At 31.6% G+C, this 26,808-nt stretch overlaps 1 protein-coding gene across 1 annotated transcript in view; it reads left to right on the forward strand.

The window, feature by feature from the left end:
• LOC126882878 (sex peptide receptor) overlaps window positions 1-26,808 on the forward strand; it is a 1,311,932-nt gene that overhangs the window by 360,240 nt on the left and 924,884 nt on the right. Inside the window, exon 2 of the mRNA XM_050648043.1 lies at window positions 9,910-9,931. The gene's annotated coding sequence lies outside the window, so the exon portion shown is untranslated. The remainder of the gene's footprint in view (window positions 1-9,909; window positions 9,932-26,808) is intronic.

A 26,808-nucleotide genomic window follows, 5' to 3' on the forward strand; every position in this document is an offset into this window, starting at 1 on the left:
CAAAATTAAATTCTGACTGGGCATACGCTGTTAAAGGACCGACATAATTATAATACGTGTTCATTATAAAAACGGAAATAATATCAGGCCACGTTGTTAGGGAAGTTTTAATTGTTAGGACAAACTTTCTCGTTCATTCCATATTCTCCTCACTTATAATAGTACAGTAAATGAAGCCAAAATCAACTATTATGTACTTCCGATTTCGGTGAAACTGAAAATCAATACTTTGCGAGTTATTAAATATTGTCAGTTTTCGTGAAAATAGTCTATCTATCTATCTTCGAACCTTAATCTATTCATCTTTGGACATAGGCCTCTTCTTCTCTTTTTAACTGGTTCCTATCCAGCGCTGTGGCCATACATCTGGATCCAGCATGCTTTTTGAGGTCGTCGCTCCATCTCATCTGAGGTTTTCCTCTTCCTCTCTTATGTTCCCATGGTCGCCAGTAGATTATTTGCTTTTTCCATCTTTCATCTGCTTGTCGGAAGTTTTACCTCCTGTTCCTTAACGTCTTTCACTTTGGTTACTCCTCTGATCCAGATGTTTCTTTTGCAATCTTTGAAACAGTGCATATTTTAAATTGGTTTTTCATAAATAGCTCAAAAACTATAAGTTTTTACAAAAAAGTTATTCTTACAAAATAGTGGAGTCACTTAAGGTGGGTATAAGCTACTACCTCCGATTTCGTTAAACCTCTATCGATTTGCATGAAAATTGGTGAGTTGTTAGAGGATATCTCAAGGAACAAAGGTGACATGGTGCCAACTTGCGCTTTTGCCCTGGGGGTGGATGCCACCCCTTCTCGTGGGTGAAAATTATTTTATTAAAAGTAACCCCATAATTCGATAGGGGGACAAATTTTAAGCAAAATTTGTTTTATAAAGTTATTAAAATAAATCAAAACTTTTTGAATTATTATTAAAAATCAAAAATTTTAATTTTCTTGAGAAAAATGCATGTTTTTAACAAATTTTTCATCAATAACTCAAAAAGTGTAAGTTTTTAAAAAAAGTTACTATTATCAAAATTGAAGATAATAAAAATGAAATAAACCCCTTACCAGAAAAATCTTTTAATGTTAACTAAAAGTGAGTTATAGGTAATTGAATGTATATTTTTTTCGGCGAGTAAAAAACTCTAAGTATTCAAGATGAAATAACGGGAAATTGATGCATTTTATAACATAAACTTATTAAACATCTGTCAAAGTACTTAAAAATATCTATTAAATGAGCCCTCGAACATGTTGGTAGCGTTAAAATTTATGCTCCAAAATTTTTTCAAAATTTATCTTTTAAAAATTTTTCCAAAAAATGTTATTGTTTTGAACTCCGTTCGTGTTTAAGATATCAGGTTTATCTAAAAACTTTTGAAAGCTAATTCTAAGTGCTATTTAAACACGTTGAAACTAATCTTTTTAACACCTTACTTTTTTAAAAATAAAAGGTTAAATGACCCCGGTTACATGGTTCAATCAGCAAAATTTAAGATTTAAACGTTTCTATCTCGGTTATTTTTTACCCTATAAAAATAATAAAACAGGTAGAATCTTTGTCACAGAAAAAAACTAAAATTTGGTTGTATATAATTTTTTACGTATATTGAGTATTTTTGGAGTTATTATCAAAAGAATATGAGAATTACAATAATTTTAAAAATTATGATTTTTTTATATTGTATCTTTTTTTTCAAAAATATGCATTCTAAACCCGTAAAAATTATCAAAATCATTACTTATGCTAATATAAAGAAGCTCTTGTAAGGATTACTATAAATTTTAATTTTTGTGGAAATGGCGTATGTTTTATTTTTCACTTTTTCCTAAAAAATTCGAAACGGTTCTTTTATTTTCATTATAACTTGCTTAATTTTGACGCTATTACCTTGTTCTGAAGCTCATTTAATAGGTACTCCGAAGTACTTTGTCAAATGTTTAGGAAGAATATTTTATGCATTGCATCGTTTTCCCGTAACTTAAGCTTGAATACTTAGATTTGAGTACTCGTCGAAAAAAATACACATTCAATTGCCAATAACTCACTTCTAACTAACATTAGCTTAGTTCTTTATATGAGAAATGTATTCAATTTTTTATTATCTTCAATTTTAGTTATAATAACTTTTTTGTAGAAGCTTATAGTTTTTGATTTATACGTGAAAAACCGATTTAAAACATGCATTTTTTTAAGAAAAATTAAAATCTTTGGTATTTAATAACTCAAAAAGTGTTGATTTATTTTAATAACTTTGTATACCAAATTTTGCTTATAATTTGTCCATATATCGACTTACGGTATTATTTTTAATAAAATAATTTTCACCCAAGCGAAGGGGTGGCATCCACCCCCAGGGTAAAAGCGCAAGTTGGCATCATGTCACCTTTATTCCTTGAGGTATCCTCTAATTACTCACCAATTTTCATGAAAATCGATGGAGGTTCAACGAAATCGGAGGTGAAAACTTTCAGTGACTGCACTAAAAATTTAAATTGCTAATAAAAAATCGAACACATTCCTTGCTCGAAAATCCTTTTAATATGAGCTCAAAGTGGTGAAAGACGAGAAAACGGTGCATCTTATAAAATATACTTTTTATTAAACAGTTGTCAAAGTACTCAAAAATAATTATCAAATAAATTCTAGAAGTTGATAGCAAAAATTTTAAATTTTAAAAAATCAAGATCAAAAATTTTTAAAAATTTATAATATAAATAAAATTTACATATTAACCCGGGAGTAGTCGCGCTCACTTCTGTAACGTCGATAGTCGCGTGTGAGATTCTATCTCAAAATACGAATTTAAAACCAAATTTTTATTTTGTACTATTTTTATCTACTTTTTATATTGAAAATATATATTTCTAACAATTTTATTAAAAAAACCTGTGTTAACGGCCACCTGCCAACATCGGCCACCTGTCGTAACGGCCAGTTTAAAAATTTTCCAAACCAATTATATGTAGACTAGAAAAACTGGCAATACGGTCCACCTTTCTATATCGGCCAATAGTTCTTTCATTTTTAGTGGCCGTTACTGACAAATTTTACTGTACAGTAAAACCTGTGTTAACGGCCACCTGCCAACAACGGCCACCTGTCCTAACGGCCAGTTTAAAAATTTCCCAAACCAATTATATGTAGACTACAAAAACTGGCAATAGCGGCCACCTTTCTATATCGGCCAATAGTTCTTTCATTTTTAGTGGCCATTACTGACAGGTTTTACTGTATTACGAAAAAGGATGAAATGTGAGATTCTATCTAACAGCGCGACTACTCGCGGGTTAAAGCTAATTGGCTTTCACCAAAGCCATAAATTCCACAAAAAGAAGAAGAAGAAAAAAAAATGCCTACGCATTACTACACCTTTCCTCGAGGCACTTACGAAATTTTTTCAAAATTGCAAAATTTTTCATCAAGTTATCGCGAAAAAGGATAAAAATTGAGATTCTATCTCACCGCGCGACTACTCGCGGGTTAAAAACATTTATCAAAAAAAAATGTTTTTAATTCTTTTAGGCTAATTCCTTGAATTTTTATGATATCGAGTTCATCCGAAAATCATTTGAAAGGTAATCTTAATGGCGGATATAAAATTGTATTAAATTTAATCTTTTAATTGTTTATTTTTTTTAGATAAAATATTAAAGGGACTTGGTTAATGGTTTTCGTAGTAAAATAGATTTTAAACGTTTCTATCTTGGTTATTTTTTTATCCTACAAAAAAAAAGGAAAAGAAAGATCTTTGTCAGAAAAAGTCAAGTATTATTTTTTACGAATATAGGATATTTTTGGAGACAGTATCAAAATTCTGATATTTTTATCGCTTGTCATTTTTTTAAAAGTTGACAATTTTCGAGTAATAAGCGATTTACAATCGGAAAAATGCGAAATAGTATATTAAGTATGGAGAACGGTAAGGGTTTTATACCGATCGAAAACAATTGTTTGTCTGAGATCGGTTACCCTTAACGTTCGACATGCTTATAACGTTTTTGCACGATTGATACCATTATAAATTATAAAATTAAACATTTTCGTCATATTGACTAGTTTCATTCATTTTATCAAGATAGATACTTTGGTTGTTAGGTAGTAACTAGGGTGCATAACAACAATGGAGAATTGAGTTTTTATTTAGTTGTCAATAATTTTAATACAATTTTGATTATTATAAATTAAAATATGAGCGAAAGTGAATTTGAAGAAATTGAACGGGCTTTGGAAGAAGGGTGTTCCGCAATTATTCCCGAAAAATCCAAAATCCGTTATCAAAATACCTACCAAAGTTTTAAAATATGGTGCGAAGGCAAGAATTTAAGAATGGAAGAAAAGACTCTATTGGCATTTTTCGTTCAAAGACATATGCAGTTGAAAGCTCCTGGAAGCCTCTGGGCAGAATATTCAATGATTAAATCCACCGTTTTTCTTTATGATGGCATTGATATTTCCAAGTTTTCAACTTTGATCGCATATTTGAAGAGAAAAAATGTTGGCTATAAGCCTAAGAAAGCGAGCATTTTTACACGGGAGCAATTTGAAAAATTTCTGATGGAAGCACCGGATGAAGAATTTCTAGTTCACATGGTAATATAAGCTAGTTTACGTAAAACAAATACTCTAATGAAAATTTTTTCATAATTTGTAGGTCGCAATGATATTGGGGGGAATATCTGGTGCCTGTAGAAGAGAAGAATTATATAATATTACTATGAATGACATCCAACAAACCGATGGTTTAATGATTGTAAAAGTACCCAATACAAAAACGAACATCCAGCGTACTTTTACAGTCGTTAATAAACCAGACGATAAAATTCCATATTTATAAATTCTGCAAAAGTATATAAAACTTCGTCCATTACAAGTAAAATCAAATCATTTGTTCTTAAGATACGCCAAAAGGAAATGTTGTGCTCAAGTAATAGGGAAAGGGACAATCGGGGGCTGGCCTTCTCAAATTGCCAAATTTTGCCTAATCCCGAGAACTGTACTGGCCATTCACTCAGGAGGACATCAGCAACGCTTTTGGCTAATAAAGGTGTTGATGTCCTCGGATTAAAGCGTCATGGAGGTTGGCGTTCATCGACAGTGGCAGAAAGCTATGTAGAAGATTCTCTTTAAAATAAAATAGATTTTGCCGAAAAAATATTGTGCAATTCTAGTAATACTACTAATGTATGCGATTCTGCAGGAGTTTCTGTTAGAAATGAAACCACAGCCCAAACAAGTGGGATTTCATTAAATAATTTAACAAATTGTACCATAAGTTTCAACATTAATAAATAATTTGTTAGTTTTCTTTATTCTTTCAAAAAATAAATTAAAATTATGAGATTTTTTAACTCGACGGTAAGTGAATTACTTACCGTCGAGTTGGAGTACTTACCGTCGAGTTGGATTACTTACCGTCGAGTTGGATTACTTACCGTCGAGTTGCTAGTAAATGTCACCTACTGACGTAAAATCTGTCACGGTAAACAGTCAAAAATGATCAATCGTGCAAAAATATTTATTTCGAAGCTTGAAAACTCATATCTTAATTATTATTTTGAGGTTGCAAACGCAAAAATTGAAGTTTTAATATTCAGTTTTAACATTCTGATGAGTAATTGGAGCTTATATCAAATTTAGACCGTTGTTATTTAATTGTTAATGTCCGACTGGTATATTATTTGACAAATAATGACATGATTTCGAAGTCAGTTAAGTATGATATAATGCCCAAAGGAATTATTTTGAAAAATAACGCCCTAGGGAATTAAATTTAAATAACTAGTTAAATAATGTCAGGTTGACAAATAACAACCTAAGTAAAACTATGGTTACCAAAATTACGATACGACAATTGCTGGTAAATGTACTTATTTAAAAACTAATTAAATCAAAATTCATTTAAATTATTTGCACATAAAATATAAAGAATAATTTAGTCGGACATTAAACGTTGAAGGCACCACGGGTATTATAGATAATAACGCTTTCAGTCAACGTATATCCCTTGGGCCAAAGGCCCTCGGTATATACACCATTTACCTCAAGCGTAATTATCCTTATACATAATACCCTTGGTACCTAAAAAACCATAATAAATATGCGAGTATACTCGACTTGTAAGACGAGGCGGTAATTGTTAAAAATGATCGAAAAAACCTAGAAAAGTATTGCTCCTTCCGGAGCAAAAGGGTGATTGTTGTAGTCAGGTCAAAAACATTTTTTGGCCAAAAATTTCACCTGACGCCATTCTGATTTTGGCGACATTTTTTTACAGGAATCCGCAAAGAAGCAAAATCAGTAATTTTTTCATTCGGGAGCGGTCTACAATATGGACTACCTACATACATTGAGGACGTTTAGGTTGGACCAAATTAATCTTTTCACGAATGGGCGAATTTGGGAAATAAATCCCAAAACAGGTCGAGTCTAATTCTTAAATTATCGTTTTCTGGCATTATATAGTACTAGTGACGTCATACATCTGGGCCTGATGATGTAATCAATAATTTTTTAAATGAGAATAGGGGTTGTGTGCTAGCTCATTTTAAAGGTTGGTCAATTCTCTATACAGTAATATACACATTAACATAATAATTTATACAGGGTGCCCATTTTTTAATTAAATTAATTGTCACAAAAAGAAGAATGCATGTAATTTATTAAAATTACAATTAAACGTTGCTTTTCCCTTAAGGGGATTGGTACGAACTTTCGGCTTCAATGCTATTTAAATGGGATTCACTTTCTTTGAATCCTGCGAAAACTAATTAGTATTTTTTAAAAATTTAAACGCACAATGAAAGGTTACGTTATAACCAAGGGCGGAAAGTCCCTGAAAACTTCTATAATGTTTATTTTAATAAGTTACATGGGTGAAAAACTAAGAGAACATTTAGTGTGATTTCAGTTTCAAATATCTCATTCAAAAGAAACTTTTTATTCACTCTAAGGATTTTCGGCCATCGGTAATAATAAAAATATTCTTTCATTCTGCGTTTAAATTTTTCAAAAATACTTATTAGTTTTCTCAGGATTCGAAAAAATGATTATATTTAAAATAAATTGAAAATTTGGCAGGCGTCAAAATGTTCCTTTCCTCTTAAATTAAATCGTCAAACTGCCAATATGCAGCTGGGTAACAGCATTGATTTTAAGTAAAAAACAATATTTGCCAAATATTTTTTTAATTACAATTTTTCCTGTTTTCTGGCAGCAGTAAAATGTATTTTGGATTAAACAAATTTCATAAATTCTTTTTTTTTTGTCGCGATTAATTAAATTCAAAAAAAATTGTGGATACCACTGTACCTATAAGCCACGTTGTTACGGGAGATTTAATCGTTAGGGCAAACTTTCTCGTTCATTCCACATTCTCCTCACTTATATCTGTTTCACATTTAAGTAACATATTTGACCGTTTAATTAAAAAAATTGGCTTTAGCTGCAAAAACGAGCTTTTTTGGCTATGTACCAAAAAGAAATCTTATTTTAAAGAGAAATTTAATAACGTCAAAGAGTGAAACATTTCAGAGGTTTTACGCTCTTTGAAGATACAGAAAAAATTTGACTTAATTATGCTTTTTTTTTTCTACATGGAAAACGTTTTTAGTAGTATGTTTATTAAATCCCCTTACTAATTAGTAGGACCTGATGAGTACCTATCCAGAAGTCCGATTAATTTAATTGTACGTCTGTAATTTAAGCCTAAGTAAATTTAAAATTAAAAATAACATATTTCTGTTCTGAAACGGGGTGTATGGATATCTTTGAGAAACAAACATTCTGTAATAAGTTTGAGAAAAAAATGACGGATGCTTCAATACTCCGTTGCATCAATTAATTAATCATGATAAATTATTAATATTTTGAAAAAAAGTAATAATTTTTTCTTTTTCAATTAATTTTACTTTATGGGTAAAGATATGAAATCATATTCATACAACTAATTTAGCACATTGACGGTGTGCAAGTACTTGGAAGGGAATTGAGAAACGATCGTGCGCGAATAGCGGAGAAACATTGCAACTTTCTTAAATAATTGAATTATAAATTATTAAATATGAATTATTCATATTGTCAATTGAAATTGTCAAATTGACGTACATTTCATATCTACTGTCACTGAAGAAGAAAAATTATATGTTGCTCCACAATATTGATATGATATGCAATTATTATACAGGGTGTCCCGAAAAGATTGATCATAAATTATACCACACATTTTGGGGTCAAAAGTAGATCGATTTAATCTAACTTACCTCAGTACAAATATGCTCACAAAAAAAGTTACAGCCCTTTGAAGTTACAAAATGAAAATCGATTTTTTCAATCTATTCAAAACTATTAGAGATTTTTTATTGAAAATGGACATGTATCATTCTTATGGCATGAACATCTTAAAACAAAATTATAGTGAAATTTGTCCACCTCATAAAAATTTTATGGGGGTTTTGTTCCTTTAAACCCCCCAAACTTTTGTGCACGTTCCAATTAATATAGTATTGTGGTACCATTAGTTAAACACAACGTTTTAAAAACTTTTTTGCCTCTTAATATTTTTTCGATAAGCCAGTTTTTATCGAGATGCGGCTTCTTTTTTAATATATTTACATAAAAAATTTATGGGGGTTTTGTTCTTTTAACTCCCCAAATGTTTGTGTACCTTCCAATTAAACTATTATTGTGGTACCATTAGTTAAACACAGTGTTATTAAAACTTGTGTGCCTCTTAGTCTTTTTTGACAATTCATATTTTATCGAGATATGGCTTATTTTTCAAAATATACATAAGAATGTAAATTATAAATAAATTTTCAGATTATTAACAGGTCTTTACAATCGTACTTACCATATAAAAATATATGGTGGATTCGACAAATATTCAAAATATGTCGATAAACACTGGCTTGTCGAAAAAGGAATAAGAGGCAGAAAAGTTTCAAAAACATTGTGTTTAACTAATGGTGCCACAATAATAATTTAAGTGGAACGTACACAAAAGTTTGGGGGGGTTTAAAGGAACAAAACCCCCATAAAATTTTTATGGGGTGAAGAAATTTCATTTTAATTTTTTTTTAAATGATGCTGCCATAAGAAACCCACATGTCTATTTTCAATAAAAAATCTCTAATAGTTTACGATATATTGAAAAAAATCGATTTTCATTTTGTAATTTCAAAGGGCTGTAACTTTTTTTATGAGCATATTTGTAATAAGGTAAGTTAGGTTCAATCGATCTACTTTTTACCTCAGAATGTGTGGTATAATTTAAGACCAATGTTTTCGGGACACCCTGTATCAAGGTAAATTTAACTAATTGTATTTTGCTTGCAGTACTGCATTTTAATAACTAATTTTATTTACTGCATACAATTGTTTACGTTTTAATAACATAACCTGAATCTTATTTTTCATCTTATTATTTTTTTGGACTGTGGCCTTGACAATTACCAAGTAACCAGAAATAACATAATTAGTCAATATAATTAAAAGTGCGGAACTGGCACGATCCCAATGAATTTCCATTGATGTAATGTGACACGTCTATAGACGACATTTATAAAATATCGAGTTGTGCATCTACAAAATACATCTGTAGATGCATATGAAATGTTACACGACATAGGTACATAGCTGTCGTCCATGTTTACAAAAAACGTTAAAAAACGCATTGTTTCCATATACTAAAAACGCTAAAAGAAATTCAGCAATTTCCCTATTGTCACAACACGCACCTAAACATTTGACGCACTGTCCTTCAACGTGTTAAGTATACTTTAATAGTCAGGTAAATTAAATATTTTTCTTAATATAAGAAATGTAATTTCTTGTCTATAGGAGTTTCCAATTGTGTTGGAAATTTCCCCAGTGTAGCATTATTGTTTTCTAAAAACACGTTTTTTGTTTCAGATCCAGTCATACAATTTAGTTGGTAAGTAATAAATCACTAAATTATACAAAATATTTTAACAATATCGCTCACCCAGAAGGAAAGTGACAGAACTAAAAAATGCATAATTCCAGTTTTCTTGTTAAATTGACTCCAAATACTTTTACCAGGAAAAATGTCACATAAATGTTTACTTCCAACTTGGAAGGATAGCGTTAGTGTCATTATTCCTTTGGCGGTAATATGAATACTTTTATCCCGGAACAATGCCACTTTTGAGGTTATGCTCTGACGTTACACCATTAGACAAGCGGAACACCCCCAAAAAAGCGCTTATTTCTCGAGATACTGACCAGGGTGAGGTGAATGGCTAATTTTAGTCATACTTTATGTTTTTGATGCACCATTTATTTGCTATAACACATTTAGATCTAAAACTCCCCGCGAAACTTTTTTGGGCTCTCTATTTTAACATAAATGTAATTAAAAAGATATATTTCAAATTTTGTCACTTAACTTTTGCGATTTAACTTTGCAATTCACTAATCTGCATCTTTTGTTTTAAAAAATTCGTAACTTTTATAGGAATAAGACTAAAAGCCTACAACGAATCTCGTAGCCTTCACAAAGATGACAAATATATGCTGTAAAAACTTCAGAAAAAAATATTAAAGCGGAACGGTGTAGAAGCGGGTTAAACGCTGATTTTTATTTTTATTTTAGGTTAAAATTGCGATTTTGACAGTATTTCCCCACATAAAATTTAAAATAAACCTCACATTCGTTTTCAGCACTATACAAAATATAAAGTACGACCAAATTAGCCGTTCACCGCCCATGGTCAATATCTCGAAAAATAAGCGTTGTTTTGAAGATGTACAGCAGGTTCCAAAAAAAAACTGATACTAATCTTAAAGCGTATTTTGTAGAAAATTGGGCAGTGTATTTTGAAGGATAAATACTTATTATTTACATGCTGTCACTGTCACTGCCAAATCTTAAAATTTGTCAGATTACTTATTCTGTTCAACCTCAAAAAATGGCTGTTTGTTTGTTTATTTTATTATTTGTCTGTCATAATAAATATAATATATTGTCAGGCCAATCATACACTGCTCAAAATGATCAAATCTTACTAAGAGTCGTATCAGTTTTTTAGGAACCAGCTGTACATATAACGTCGATATTACAAGTTGCACCATTTTTTTTCTGTAAAACATTTTGATCTACGCATTTCCAGAAAACTTTTTTGTACTCTATGTTTTAACATAAACGTGAATTAAAAATAGTCCAGAGAAATAAGATTTTTCTCGTGACACATTTTGTTCCAGGCCGAAACCAAATTTTGTGAGTAGTATGGACATCTATATTATTAACCTATACGTTTCCTGCAGCCGATTTTGATGATATACATAGTTATAAACAAATGAAGATCGAAAAACGCTAAATTTTCGATTTTTTCCTCTATTACCAAAAAGTTAAGCACTTTAAACAAATTTGAGTGTAAGAAACTCATAAATCATATAAAAAACTTCAATATGGCGTTCGCTGAATATGTCCATCCTTATTGGTTGCTTAGAAAATTGCAAAATAAATCATAAATTTTGAGTTTCTAAAAATATTCATAACTTATGTAAAAATCAACTTAGAACCTTCTTATTACAAGGAATGCTGATACTTCTTGTACTTAAATTACATTTTAAATTTCAAAGCAATTGGTCAAATAGTTTAAAAGTTATTTAATTTGTTTATCCCAAATTCCTTTTTTTTGCAACTCTACAAGTCATAAAATTATGAGGCTACAATCATACTTCGGACAGTTTATGAAAGAAGAACATTTATACTATTACCATTATTAAAAATAAATGACAAAAAATAATTTTAAACAGTGTAAAATTATTTTGAAAAAACATGTTGATTTTTTGCTTACTTAAAACAATTAGAATAACTTTTTAACCGTTACCTGTAGAAAAATTATTTTTTCATATTTAGAAATACTGAATTTTTAGACACATTTAGAAAGAAAAGCAACTGTCCTAGGACAATTAGCGACAAAGTTAGCCCCCCCCATTTATTTAATTCACATGTTTTTGCAAAATAATTTTGCAATATTTATAACTATTTTTTGTAATTTTTTTTAATTAAATTAATACTGTAAATTTCCTTCTTCCATAAACTATCCAAAGTATTAGTGTAGCTTCATCATTTTCTGACTTACAGTGTTGCAAAAAAATAATATTGGGATAAACAAATTAAATAACTTTTAAACTATTTAACCAATTTCTTCGAAATTTAGGGTATGAATTAAGCACCATAAGTCTCAGCATTCCGTGTAATAAGAAGGTTCTAAGTTAATTTTTACATAAGTTATAAATATTTATAAAAACTCAAAATTTATGATTTATTTTGCAATTTTCTAAGCAACCAATAAGGATAGACATATTAAGCAAATGCCATATTAAAGTTTTTTATACCGTTTATGAGTTTCTTACTCTCAAATTTGTTTAAAATGACTATTTTCTTAGTAATAGACGAGAAAAGCGAAAATTTACCGTTTTTTGATCTTCATTGTTTATAACTATGTATATCATCAAAATCAGCTGCAGGAAATATATAGGTTATTATTATAGATGTCCATATTACCCAAAAAATTTGGTTTCGGCCTGGAGGGGGTTGTGTCACCAACAGGCTATTTTTTTTCCTTATTTCTCTGAACTAAAAGCTAAATTATAAATTTCGCTACTCAACTTTTGCGATTAAACAAAAGCAATTCACAAATCTGTACCTTTTACTTTAAAAAATTCATAACTTTTATTAGAATAAGACTATAAGCTTGAAACAGGTTACATTATCTTGAAAAAACTGAGCAATTTTACAAACTTTGAAAAAAATGTTAAAATGGCTAAAAGTTGTAGTTAAATGCAAAGCAACGTAATTTTTTTTTTATTTTAGGGTAAAATTGCGATTTTGGCAATATTCCCCAACGTAAAGTTTCAGAAAAGGACCTGAGTCAGTTTTTAATTATTTTTTGTTAAGAGTTTAGTAATTTTTTTTTATGAATGAACAATATTATTAAATTGGAAGTTATTAGTTGTCATCTACTTGTACAAATGTAGTTGACTTATAAGAAAAAAAGATCATGGTAAAGAACTAAGGATTTCCATATCCATACAGCTTTTTACATATTTCTCGAAAGTTAGTTAACATGACTCGAGTCCCTTTCTGAAATAAGCTGTTCATTTTATTTTCGTTTTCAGCACCAAAAGTAAGACAAAAATTAGCCATTCACTGCCCATAGTTAATATCTCAAAAGATAAACGTTACTTTGGGGATTTATAATGTCGATATTAAAAGTTGCACCATTTTTTTTATAAAACCTTTTGATTTAAAACTTTCCAGAAAACTTCTTTGTATTCTATATTTTAACATAAACGTGATTTTAAAATTTTAAATTAAATTAAAATTTTAAATTTTAAATTTCTTCACTCAACTTTTGCTATTAAACTTTGCAGTTCACGAATCTCCACCTTTTGCTTTAAAAAATTCATGACCTTTATTTAATAAAATTAAAAGCTCAAGCAGGTACCATTATCTTCAGAAAGGTGAGAACTATGTAGTCCAGAAAGCCACTGCGCATCCGCTAGGAAAAATATTCTGATTCGGATTTTTTGCACAATCTTACTCAAAAAGGACTCCTTTTAAAAAAATTGCCTGTTGACAAGACCAAAAGGTGGTCAAAAATTTTTTAAACGTTTTTTTTTTGTTTTTTTTCCTAAAATTATTTTTTTTGCATGGAAAAAACTTTTTTTAGGTTTTTTGGATCATTCCAAACAGAAAAGGTCTTAGTGACTTTTCTCCAAAAATGATAGTTTTTGACATATAAGCGATTAAAAATTGGAAAATTGCGAAATCGGCCATTTTTAACCCCCAAAAACTATGTGAAAAACTGAAAATTTGAATGTTGCCAAGGTAGGCAGATATTCTTTAAACATCGGTTGATGAAATCACGAAGACTTTTTTGCAATAAAATATTCAAAACTCCTTTGTTTTTTTTGCTAATAAAGCGTGCGCGACACTATTTTTCAACGACAGTATGGTGCAAATGAAAGGAATAAATTCGTTATTTCGTAAACCGGTGAATTTACGGAAAAATCCCGAAACAGGTCGATTTTTATTTTTAAGTTATGATATTGTGACATATATGGTATACTAGTGACGTCATCCATCTGGACGTGATGACGTAATCGATGAGATTTTTAAATGAAAATTGGGGTCGTGTGCTAGCTCATTTGAAAGGTTCTTCAATTCTCTATTTAGTAATATAAACATTTACATAATTATTTATACAGCGTCCAAAAAATTTTTATTAAATTAAATTATTTGACAAAAAAAGAAGTAGAAAGAAGTAGAAACTAGAAAGAAAAGAGTATAAATAATTATGTAAATGTTTACATTACTGAATATAGAATTCAAGAACCTTTCAAATGAGCTACCACACGACCCCTATTCTCATTTACAGAAATCATCGATTACGTCATCACGCCCAGACGGATGACGTCACTATTATACCGTATATGCCACAATATCATAACAAAAATAAAAATCGACATGTTTAGGGATTTTTCCTTAAAATCGCCGGTTTACGAAATAACGAATTTATTCCTTTCATTTGCACCATACTGTCGGTGAAAAATAGTGTCGCGCACGCTTTATTAGCAAAAAAAACAAAGGAGTTTTGAATATTTTATTGCAAAAAACTCTTCGGGATTTCATCAACCGATGTTTAAAGAATATCTGCCTACCTTGGCAACATTCAAATTTTCAGTTTTTCACATAGTTTTTGGGGGTTAAAAATGGCCGATTTCGCAATTTTTCAATTTTTAATCGCTTATGTCAAAAACTATCATTTATATGATAATATTGAAATGCAATTCAAAATAAACGCCATTTCGTTTTCAGCGCCATCAAAAACATAAAATATGACTAAAATTAGCCATTTACCTAACCGTGGTCAGTATCTGGTCATTTTAGGGGCGCCTGCCGCTCTTCTATATCTTTCGACGTTAATGTATCGTTATTTATCACGAAAACGGTTGTATTTCGAGAAGTGACGTAGGTTTATACATTTTTGTAATCAGTATTTCAAACGCTTTTAAATGAGCTATCACATGGGGTACTTTCCCATTTAAAATAATCAAAGTTTTGCCCGTCACCTGAAGAGGGATCGCGTAAAGTTCGAAACATTGATGCTATAATATACTTTGATTATTTTAAAAATCGACCTGTCCAAGAGTTTTGCTTATGTGCTAGAAATAAATAATTTTTTAAGCGGGGTAACACTTATTCCAGCGCACTGTATATTTTTTGTATAATTTATTAGTTAATATTGGAAATTGTGTAAAAAAAAACTTTTTAAAGAAAACTAAGGCGGAGACGAGGGACTCCTAAATTAATTCCTAATGTCTTAAGCCACCTTTAAAATGAAAGAGCCGTCATTGAAAAACACAAAGCCAGATATTTACACAATATGAAGCAGACGACGACACCAGGAACAAACTTTAAATCCTAATCGTCGTTCAGAGGCCTCCGTCGCCATTTGCATAAATCAAACCGTAACAGACACTTAATTTACAACTCTCAAGTCGGTCATATTTATATCCCTTCCAATCTCCACGATGCATTATTCATTTACCTTGCTTGATGTAAATGTAAATGAGCTCAGAAACTTGGCAAAAGGAATAAACCGATGAAACGGGTCCAGTCTGGTTCTGAGTTCGCGACGATCGTAATTACGGAAAAGATTGAATTTATTTCGACTTGCCTTTATATAATAATTACCAACTTGATTACTTTTATGAACAAATTTCTAAGTGAAAAATAAGTTTTATCATTTGTAGGTGATAAATTACCTCTCTTAATGTTGAAGGGATAATAAGTCCCTGAAATAGATTTTTGACTTCGTGTTATTAGTTGTAACTCTGGAAAGTTTTGTGAAAATGTGTATGCTAATGAAGGTCTCACAAAAACGTGTTCTGGATTAAAACTTACACGTGTTTATAAATGTTTTAAAATTTACGTAAAATATTGACATAAACACAGAATATTTCTTGCAAATATACTCCAAATTGTAAAAAACTTCAAAGTAAATATTCTTATCGCGTCTCTTTCCAGATCTATACTTTGAGCTAAGTAGCAAAATACGAGGAAAAGTTATTTACCAGCAATTTTATTGCTGGAATCGAATCTTATGATTGTATATAATAATAATATAGGTATTCAGTACAGTATAAGTCCGCAGATAGTGTGCTACTTTTTTTATAAACAAAATGGCCCCCAAAAATCGTGTTTTTTTCAATTTTTGCTCTATAACTCCAAAGATTTTAACTTTACGCCCAAAATACCCAAATAAAAATTCACCGTAATTAAATTCTGCATAGAGACGTGCTTTCCCGATTTACTGCGACGAAAATTTTCCCCGGAAAATGCGGGTTTTTCCAACAAAATCTTTAATTTTCAACTAAAATTTTAGATAAGTAATTGTTTATCCAAGTATTGTAAGTAATTGTATTATGTCATGAATAGAAACTATTCATGACGAAACAAACGATAACGGAAGAAAATTATGCCAACTAGCAGCAATAACAAACAGTTACATTATAAGTACAAACTTCATGCACAGAAGAGAGCATAAAGTAACATGGTTGATACCTGGCACAACAGATGGCAATCAGATAGATCACATACTAATATCCAAAAAATGGAAAGCAATAATGCACGATGTCAAATCATATAGAGGAGCAAACGCGGACACAGACCATTTTTTAGTAATAGGAGAAATCAAAATGAAGATAATTAAAGCAGAGAGGACAAGACAAAACAAAAGAAGATGGAATCTGGAGAAGTTAAAAGTACAGGAACTAAGAGTACAATATGAGACAACCCTAAAGGAAAATCTAACACAAGCAAATAACACAGAGGACATATGGAAAAATATAAAAGAATCCATTTTGAATTCAGCTGAAGAGGTGCTAGGACGGAGGGAATTAAAAAGAAGGAAAGAGATGCAGAATGCGAAAACAATATCAAACAGAAAAACCAAGCAAGAGATAAATGGATATCAACTAAAGAAGTGCATCGTCGAAACGAATATAAAGAAAAAAAGAAAGCAGCCGATAATTGTTGCAAGAACAAAAAAAACTGTGGATCGAAGAGCTGTTAAAGGAACTAGAAAATAATAGTAAAGACAGCGCCAAACTATTTGGATACCTAAAAGCTCAACAAAGAAAAGGCAGACCAGTAGTTAAAATTGACAATAGATCATGGGAAACACACTTCACAGAACTATATAGATGCAAAGAGAGCCCGGAAGAGGAGGTAGGCGCAATGGAAGACATTAGAGATAATGAAATAGGGATTCCAACATATGATGAATATTTAGCCATCATTCAAAAAATGAAACAGAAAAGAACACCAGGCCCAGATGAAATTCCCAATGAGCTAATTAAAAACGGAGGGGAAAAGTTATTAACAAGCATCTATAACCTAATAGTTAGAATATGGGAAGCAGAAGAAATGCCCGAGGATTGGAAAGAAGGCAGAATTATACCAATATTTAAGAAATGAGAAGTTACAAACTGTAACAATTATAGAGCAATATCTCTACTGAGTACAACATATAAAATTCTAACAGCCCTCATCAAACAAAAACTCAATCAATTCACAGAGAAAAAAATTGGGGACTACCAGCAAGGATTCAGAGAAGGCAGATCCACTACAGATGCGATCCACATAGTTACACAAACAAACGAAAAATGCCACGAACACAATATAGAACTCCACATCCTCTTCGTAGACTTCAGAAAAGCCTTTGACTGTATTGGAAGAAATAAATTATTTATTGAAATGAAAAATCAAGATACACCAACAAAATTAATCAGATTAACACAAAATGACCATGGATGGAGCTCGAGCTAAAGTAACAACAGAAGAAGGTAGCACAAAATCAATTGCAGTAGAAACAGGAGTGCGACAAGTCGATTCCCTGTCAACCACATTATTCAACATAGCACTAGAAGGAACAGTCAAGGCCAGCAAAATTAAAGGAACTATAGCCTACTCCTCAACACAAATAGTTGCATATGCAGATGATTTAGTTCTTATGGGAAGATACAAGGAAAGATTAAAAGAAGCAGTAACAATCCTGGCAAAAGAAGCACGGAAAAGAGGTCTAGAAATTAACGAAGGAAAAACAAAATATTTACTCTGCTCTAGAAGAGAAGATAACAGGATGAGAGGAATCAAAATATAAAACTACACTTTTGAAAGAGTCCAACAATTTAAATATTTGGAAGTAATAGTGAATCGCCAAAACAAGAGAAGTGAAGAAGTAACGGAACGAATACTAGCAGGCAACAGAACATACTGGAGACATCATAGGCTTATGAAGGACAAGAACTTATCTAGAAATACAAAACTGAAAATATACAGAGTTGCAATCAGACCAGAAGTTACGTACGCAGCTGAGACAATGTGCCTCACGGAAAAAGATGAAGAAAAATTGAGAATATTCGAAAGGAAAATCCTCAGGCGCATTATGGGCCCGATAAGAATGGACAACGGAGAAATAAGAAGAAGAATGAACCATGAACTAAGAGATATAATGAAGGGAGAAGATATAGTTAGATTTATTAAAGCACAGAGGCTGAGATGGCTGGGACACATAGAGAGAAGGAAAAACGACCTACTGATTAAGAAGATCACTAAATGGAAACCAGCAACTGAAAGACCAAGGGGAAGACCCAGAGAGAGATAGGAGGACTATGTATCGAGGTCAGATGTATCGAGAAAAGGAGACTAGGTTCAGAAACAAATCACCACTTTTCCAAAATTTTTGTTTTTTTTAAAGCCACCTATGGCTCGGACCCCATAGTATTACACTGAGCAATTGGATACTACATCGGTACTAAGACCTTTACTCCTATCCTATTGTCGACCCATTTATTTGAAGATGTAATATAATCGATCCGACAAATCAATTTTTTTAATCTGTTTTTATATCTAACGGTAACAGAGTTTAGGTATTTCTATGAATTCCTTCAGTAGTCCTGTCGCCAGGGGGGTACAACGGCTTTCTTAATTCAGATGGGCTTACCCAAGTTTTTTTTATGTATTTTGACCCGTAGAAGACGAATTTTTTGGGTAACAGTCGATCCGGATGTCGATAAGATTGTTATAAACAAAGAACTTAAAGAATCACATAACAGCCATTTTTCGCAAAACAAAATATTTTTTTGTATTTTTTGGGCCATTCTAAGCAAAAAATGATTTTACAAGTTTTTTCGTAGGATGCATAGTTTTCGACATAAACGCGGTTGAACTTTCAAAAAATCGTAAACTTGCAATTTTTGAACCCGAATAACTTTTGATTAAAAAATAAAATAGCAATTCTGCTTACTGCATTTGAAAGTTAAAGTCAAATTCTATCGGTTTTGATTATTTGCATTACTAAAAATTAAGTTTTTATTTGTTAAAAAAAGCCATAAACACATAGTGTTTCCCGTGCCCAATGCATACGTTTTAATGTACTTAATCTACGTAGAGATTGTATGTATGCGCGCCTACTCGTTCGATTTCAAATGAGAAATGCATTGAAAACATCATTCAATCACTATGTGTTTATAGCTTTGTTTAACAATAAAAAAATTAATTTTTAGCAATTAAAGTAATCAAAACCGATAGAAATTGACTTGAACTTTCAAATGCGATAAGCAGAATTGCTATTTTATTTTTCAATCCAAAGGTTCCAAATTTTCAATTCGGGTTCAAAAATTGCAATTTTTCGATTTTTTGAAAGTTCAACGGCGTTTATGTTGAAAACTATGCAACCTACGAAAAAACTTGTAAAATCATTTTTTGCTTAGAATGGCCCAGAAAATACAAAAACATATTTTGTTTTGCGAAAAATCGCTGTTATATGATTCCTCAAGTTCTTTATTTATAACAATCTTATCGACATCCGGATCGACTGTTACCCAAAAAATTCGTGTTCTACGGGTCAAAATACATAAAAAAAAACTTGGGTAAGTCCATCTGAATTAAGGAGGCCGTTGTACCCCCACTGGCGACAGGACCACAGAGGAAGTTTCATGTCTCATTTTATTTGAAAGGGTATTAAAACCTTATTCAAAAAATATAATAGGTAAAGTAATATAGTTATTGCGCATTTACTAACAGATTAAAAATTACAAAACAACCTGGTGTTGCTTCTTCTCCTCTAAAGATAATCAACACTTAAAAAAGAATAATGGAAAGTTTTTTCCTATACTAGTTTATTTATGTTTTTTGCCTATTTTTTGTTTATTAAAAAAATATCAAAAATAAAATAAAAATTATTTTCACAAACGTAGCTCACGTTCGAAACTTAGTCGAAAAATGTGAAGCAATTATAGTCGAGGAAATGAAACTGAAAAAATGGCAAAACCTCGCAATTTTTTCGTCCAGTATCCATTTGTACAAAAATTTGGATTAGGCTCATTTCACCCTCTAGTTAATTTTCTATATTGAGCCGTTATACGCTTTTGTTTTTTAAGGGTGAAAACTACCCTTAAATTTCAAACTTTAATATTGTCAACATTTGGTGCTCATTAGTTACATAATGATTGTTTTATGCTTTAAGATATACTACCATAATACTTCAACCCTTAAAACCACCCTAGTTGGAGCTTCATATAAAAAATGACTTATCCTAAAGAATAATTTCGGCTTGCATCGATTTACATAAAAATTTGGGATTAGGATCATTGCACCCTGTACTTCATATTCTATAACATGCTCAAGGGCGTCGATTATTTTTAGGGGTGTAAACTAACCCTTATTTTCAAAAATTATATAAAAATATTGTACACTTTAATATGGGTAAAATTTGGTTTTGTTTGGCTAAAAATAATTATTGTTTTATGCTTTAGGATATAATATCATAATATTTGAGCCCTTAAAAATTACCCTTAAGAACATTACAATTTTTATAAGTAGATAATTTAATAGATCTATAGAGAAAAAAAAGTAGAATTAAAGAATTACAAAAACATTTATTTACACAAAAATACGAGTTAACAAATATGTAGAAGTACAAATACAAATAGTTTTTAAGTCATCTTCCAGTATACGAACCAGTTCTGTGGTATTATACATGCATTGAAAATGTTTCATAAGCGGACTATTCGAATATTTCGAAAAAAAATCGTTTTATAAACATAGCTCCTTCATTTTTGGGATAAAAAGTTTTTTCAAAAACAATTTTGTAATATTTTTAAGAAGAGCTATAAGACTGTGTAAATTATATTCCGTTAGATTCCTTAGTTTTTAATCAGGGTGGGTTTAAAAGGCTCGAATATGGGGGTGTTTGCTCGTAAATGGAGGTTTTAAACAGCTATAACTGCTCACTGTAATGAAAATCTATGTACAATATAATTTTAATTATTAAAAAAGCTACAATTATTTAGTAGTTTGTCATTTTTTTCGTGTCTCCAGTATTTTCGGAGATATTTTGAAGTAAAAGGTGAAAAATACGAAATGTCAAAAAATCAATTTTTCTCTAAACTCCAATTTTTCTAAAATTAGGGCTTTTAAAAAGGTCAAACTTCTTGGGTATATTGACAATACAAATATACAAGGAATTACTGAAAGAAAAAGAAAAATTTTTAATTAGGAGGGTAGTTAGGGGATTATTTTCACTGATTTTTGCGTAGAGAAAAGCAGGTATTGTCCTTTTCATGATCATTTTTCAGTGCGTAACAAATGATAGGAAAAAGGGTAAGTCCGTGGTAATACACATTTATGACATTTATTCTAACATGACATTTTAGTTAAATCTGACAGTTGTCACATTTTATTTTCAGTAAGGAATATAAACAAATCAAATGTGTTTCTTGCATTTATAAAATGGTATTTTCTTTGATTTGTATAGTCTTATAAATTATACAAATTATATTTGTAATATTATTATCTAATTAAAAAAATTATTTTTTTTTAACCTAGAATACTCACTGAACTAGTATAATTACCAAAGTAATCACCGACGTGCCTTTTTTCTGTCATATACAATTTAATACGTTAGAAAGAAATCGAAAAACTGTGACGCACTGAAAGATGATCATGAGAAAAAGAATACCGATTTTTTTTAAGTCACTCTATTTTCATGCTAGATTCTTTTGTTATTATTCTTTAAAAGGTTTAATTGTATACTTGAAAAAAACATAATTCAAGTTTTCCTCGAAAAATGCAATGTTTTCCCGTTATTTGGCTTTGAATATTTCAAATTATGAATTTGACGAGAGAAGCTAAAAAAATTTAGTTTGTGTTACTAAAAGACAAAATTTTGTTATCTGCAGTGTTTTTGATTAAATGCGTATTTTTCGAGGTATTCTCAAAAAACTCTCTAAAGTAGTCGATTTTTTCGACGAAAAACTGTTACTTTCAAGCGCGAATAACTCGAAAAATATTAGTTTTACGAAATAAATGTAAAGACCATGTTTTTCTTAAAATTACTTTTTACATCGATTTACATGGTTAAAATGTAATAAAAAATTCCCACCACCGAGATGGGGTGGCAAACACCCCAAGGTTTTAGCGTACAGCGGCATGATATAGAAAATTATCCTTGGATTATTCCCTACCTTCTGCGTAAATTTCAAGTAAATCCATGCTGGACGAAAAAATTGCGAGCCAAAAATGCTTCATTTCCTCGACTATTATTATTTATGGAGAAAGTTCACTATAAATATGTAGAAAATAAATGGTATTCATATAAACTGCAAATGGTACACCAAGTAACGAAAAGTAATTCAGAGATATGAGTGAATATTTTGAAATTATCGCCACTACTCTTGAACAAAATCCCAAATTTCTTTTACTTTAGTGATCAAGAGCTTATTTCAGTTCACCGTCAATGCGTCGAGTGCTGGTCTGATACAAATAGATAAAATTAAAGTCATTGGTGGTGTATTTTATACTGCTAAAACTAGACGAGGAACTAAACAGAGACCTGAAAATAAGTGATACGAGAATCCTAAGAAGAATAACAGGAAAGGGACTGATGAACAGATCAAGGAGTAACACATCAGAAAGACATTCAGAATCTTCTTTTTATGGGGCCTCTTCATTACTAATGTTTAATACAGACATGGATATTTTAACTTAAGGTATTGTCACGATCCCAGGCCGGCCCTGTCAATTCCAGAAGCTTCTGGCGGCGAACTGTCTGAGACCCTTTCTGTGGACGAGAGAAACTTCTTTACAATCGGCGATCTAGAAGGCCATCGATGAACCTTTTTTTGCTCTGTAAATAATATTTACCTTTCGATGTTTCCTCAAATCAGTAGACTAATTTTACATAACTATATAAATTGACATTTTTGGAATTAGAGTTTAGTTGTGAAATTGAAATCGTCGGTGTACTTTGATATGTAACGGGCGCGGAATATTTTTGAATTTGTAATTAGATAAATTAGTAGATTTGGTGTAATAAATAAATTAGATATCGTAGTTTTTAAAATAAAAGATATAAATTCAGTGTTTTTCATTTGTTTAGTTGTAAGTTATTAAAAATAAATAAAGTCAACTAAAATTAAATATTAGTACCTAAAAGATCATAGAAAAGTCAAGTCAGTTTTGTAACATTGGTGTCGAAGTGGAATAGTTTAAATAAACATTAACTATTTATAATGGGAAATAAGCCACAATATTATTAAAAAATGATTTTTATTAACGTTTCGACGCCCAAATCGGGTGCCGTTGTCAAAATACAAAATACTACTAACATAAACAAAAATGTTGTTGCTTAGTAAAAAAATTCTTCCAATAATTTATTTAATTTGACTCATTTATATCGGCAATTCAGACACATAGGATACATTTAAAAGTAAGACTTTAAAATGATTTTGCCAATATTTATGAGTTGCGTTCCTGGGACGAATTTACTGAAAGATAGTTCATTCGATTACATGAAATCAACTTTAACTCAAGAATATCCGTCACAAAAAAATCATAGCATGTCATCTGTCTTTAAAAAGACAACCACATGCAACGGTGACATTAAAATTCTCGCGTTAGAGATCTCATAGTAAATCACGAGGGAAAACCAGGAAAAACCTCGTGATACTATCCCGATATCGTAAGTATTTGGTCTTACATTTAATTTACTCTCCAAATTAATACCAAATTCTGACTTTACTATAATTCTGTTTAAATTATAAATAATATCAATAATACATGGATATATAAGTAATACTAAAATATAAAATATGTACTAACTCGACTATTGACTTACTAATTGTGGTATTTTCTTTCTATTGACTTCCTCTTTCAGTATGGGTATCCACATCCTACTGCATTCCACCGAGGAATTTGCGACACAATTGGTTTCGTTTAGCATAATTAGAGCCGCTTCTTTGATTTTTCTCTTTTTACTATCTGTTTCTTTCAGGACTATACTTGAATCTCTCCACTGAACTCTATGTTCATTATCCCATGCGTGTTGACATATTTGAGATCTATCAAATTCTCTATTTTTAATATAAGATTGATATTCACTTATTCTAACGTTTAATGGTCTTGATGTTTCACCTATATAAACAGTTCGCATTCACAAGGTATTTTATAAATACAATTCTTTGTCCTTTCTTGTTCATTGTTAGGTTTAATTTTAAATAAATAAACATAAACACGGTTTAATCACAGTGTGGAATCTTAAATAATAACTAAATATGAATCGTAATAAATAAAGTGTGTGACCATGTCTTCACAGCATAAGCAGAAAATTACTGACCTGCTCGATAAAGAGCTACGAAAGGAATTAGAAAATAGAGACATGGACACTACTGGGAAAAAGGCTGATCTAGTCGAACGTCTAAAGAACGCTCTGCAAGAAGAGGGTCAACATCCAGAAACCTATTTGTTTGAAGACAAGCATGCTGCTGTGATCTCGTCAATTTCAAAAGTTTCTGGTGAAGTCACCCAAGTTTCCACAGACATTACATCGTTAGAGAACAAAGTTTCGGCGGACATAACATCATTAGAACATAAAGTTTTTAGTGAGATTTTGAAAGTTTTGGGTGATATTTCATCCCTTGAAAGCAAGATGACTAACGAGATCTCTGCTAGCATCTCTAAAGTCACTTCTGATTTTGACGACAAGATATCATCCCTTAAATCTACTTTGTAAGAAAAGATCAAAAAAATGGAAAAGAAAATGAAGGAAACGGAAAAAGTAGGCAAAGGGTTGGAACCCACCTTAACAGACATTAAAGATAGTGAAACCAAATACAAATTGGAGCCACGGCCTATAGTTGAAGGGAGTGTAAGTCTTGCTCGTGTTAAGGTGCCGAATTTCGATGGAAAGTCGTCATGGAAAAATTATATGAAAAAGTTTGAATCGGCGGGCAGAGCGAACGGATGGTCCGAAAAAGAAAAGGCTGTAAACCTCACTATTGCTCTTCGAGGCGACGCTTTGGATGTTCTCCAGACCATAGCCGTAGAGGAAACAGATGAATTCGAACAGCTCAAAAAGTGACTGAATATGCGATATGGTCACGAACATTTAAAGCCTATCTATCAGTAGCAATTTAAAAATCGAAGACAAAAGAAAGATCAAGCTCTTCAAGAATACGAGGTGGATATTGCCAGGATAGTACGAGAGGCATATCCAACAGCTCCCGAAGACAGGATGGAAAAGTTGGCTGTTCAAACATTCATTGATGGCCTTCGTGATCATGAAATGCAAAGATTAGTGCGATTAGCTCGTCACAAGACGCTGGTCGATATCTTGTCTGCCACCCTCGAATAGAATCAGCTACCCAGGCCTCTGGTGGGTACAGTAAAGTTAGGACTGTGAAAGAGGAAGAGGATGAAGATAAACTGGACTAAATTGTCAATATGATAAAGGGCATTTCATAAAAGAAAACGAAGACCATAAGGTGGTATTATTGTGGTTAAACTAGGAGGCATTTCTTCATCCACATGATGACAGCACTGTGGTAGCAGCCTTTAAAGAGAATACAGTTGTGCCTGCGAGGAGTGAAACGATCATCGTAACGCGGCTACAGGGAATTGTAGAAGAAGGAACACCTGTTATGATCGAGCCATGTAACCACGACGGGTTGGTTGGCCGAGGAATCATAATTGAAAAAGAATTGGTTATTTCTGCTAAAGAAATTTTCGTGAGATTGATTAATGCCAATGACTACCCGGTGACCACCAAGAAGAAGACAAAAGTAGGAACTTGTGTACCCGTGACGTCCATAATCGGTCAGACGACAACATCAGATAATTCCAACGACAAGTTCGACCAAATGGTTGCAGTTGCAGGCCAATCTCTAAATCAAGTGGAGAAAAGGAAATTAAGGGAATTTCTTCAGCAATATCGTGACATATTCGTACCGAAAGGAGGAAAGACAGGAAAGAATGACAGTTGTCAAACATAAAATTGACACTGGTACCGCTAGGCCAATTCGTCAAACAGCTCGACGATTACCACAGGCGAAGAGAGAGAAAGCTGAAAAGATTGTTCAAGAAATGAAGAAAGACGGGGTGATAGAACCTTCTACGAGCCCATGGGTCTCTCCGGTGGTCCTGGTCAAGAAGAAAGATGGAACTACGAGGTTCTGTGTGGACTACCGTTTGTTGAATAATGTTACCAAGAAAGATAGTTATCCTCTGCCTCGGATCGACGACACGTTGGACACATTGGCTGGAAGTAAATTGTTTTCTACGTTGGACTTGAAGTCTGGATATTGGCAGGTAGAAATTGATCCAGTGGACAAGGAGAAGATGGCGTTCGCTGCAGAATCTGAATTATGGGAATTCAACGTTATGCCGTTTGGACTCTGTAATGCTCCTTCGACATTTGAGAGGCTTATGAAAAA

Source organism: Diabrotica virgifera, chromosome 1 (genome assembly GCF_917563875.1).
Source record: "Diabrotica virgifera virgifera chromosome 1, PGI_DIABVI_V3a".
NCBI lineage: Eukaryota > Metazoa > Arthropoda > Insecta > Coleoptera > Chrysomelidae > Diabrotica > Diabrotica virgifera.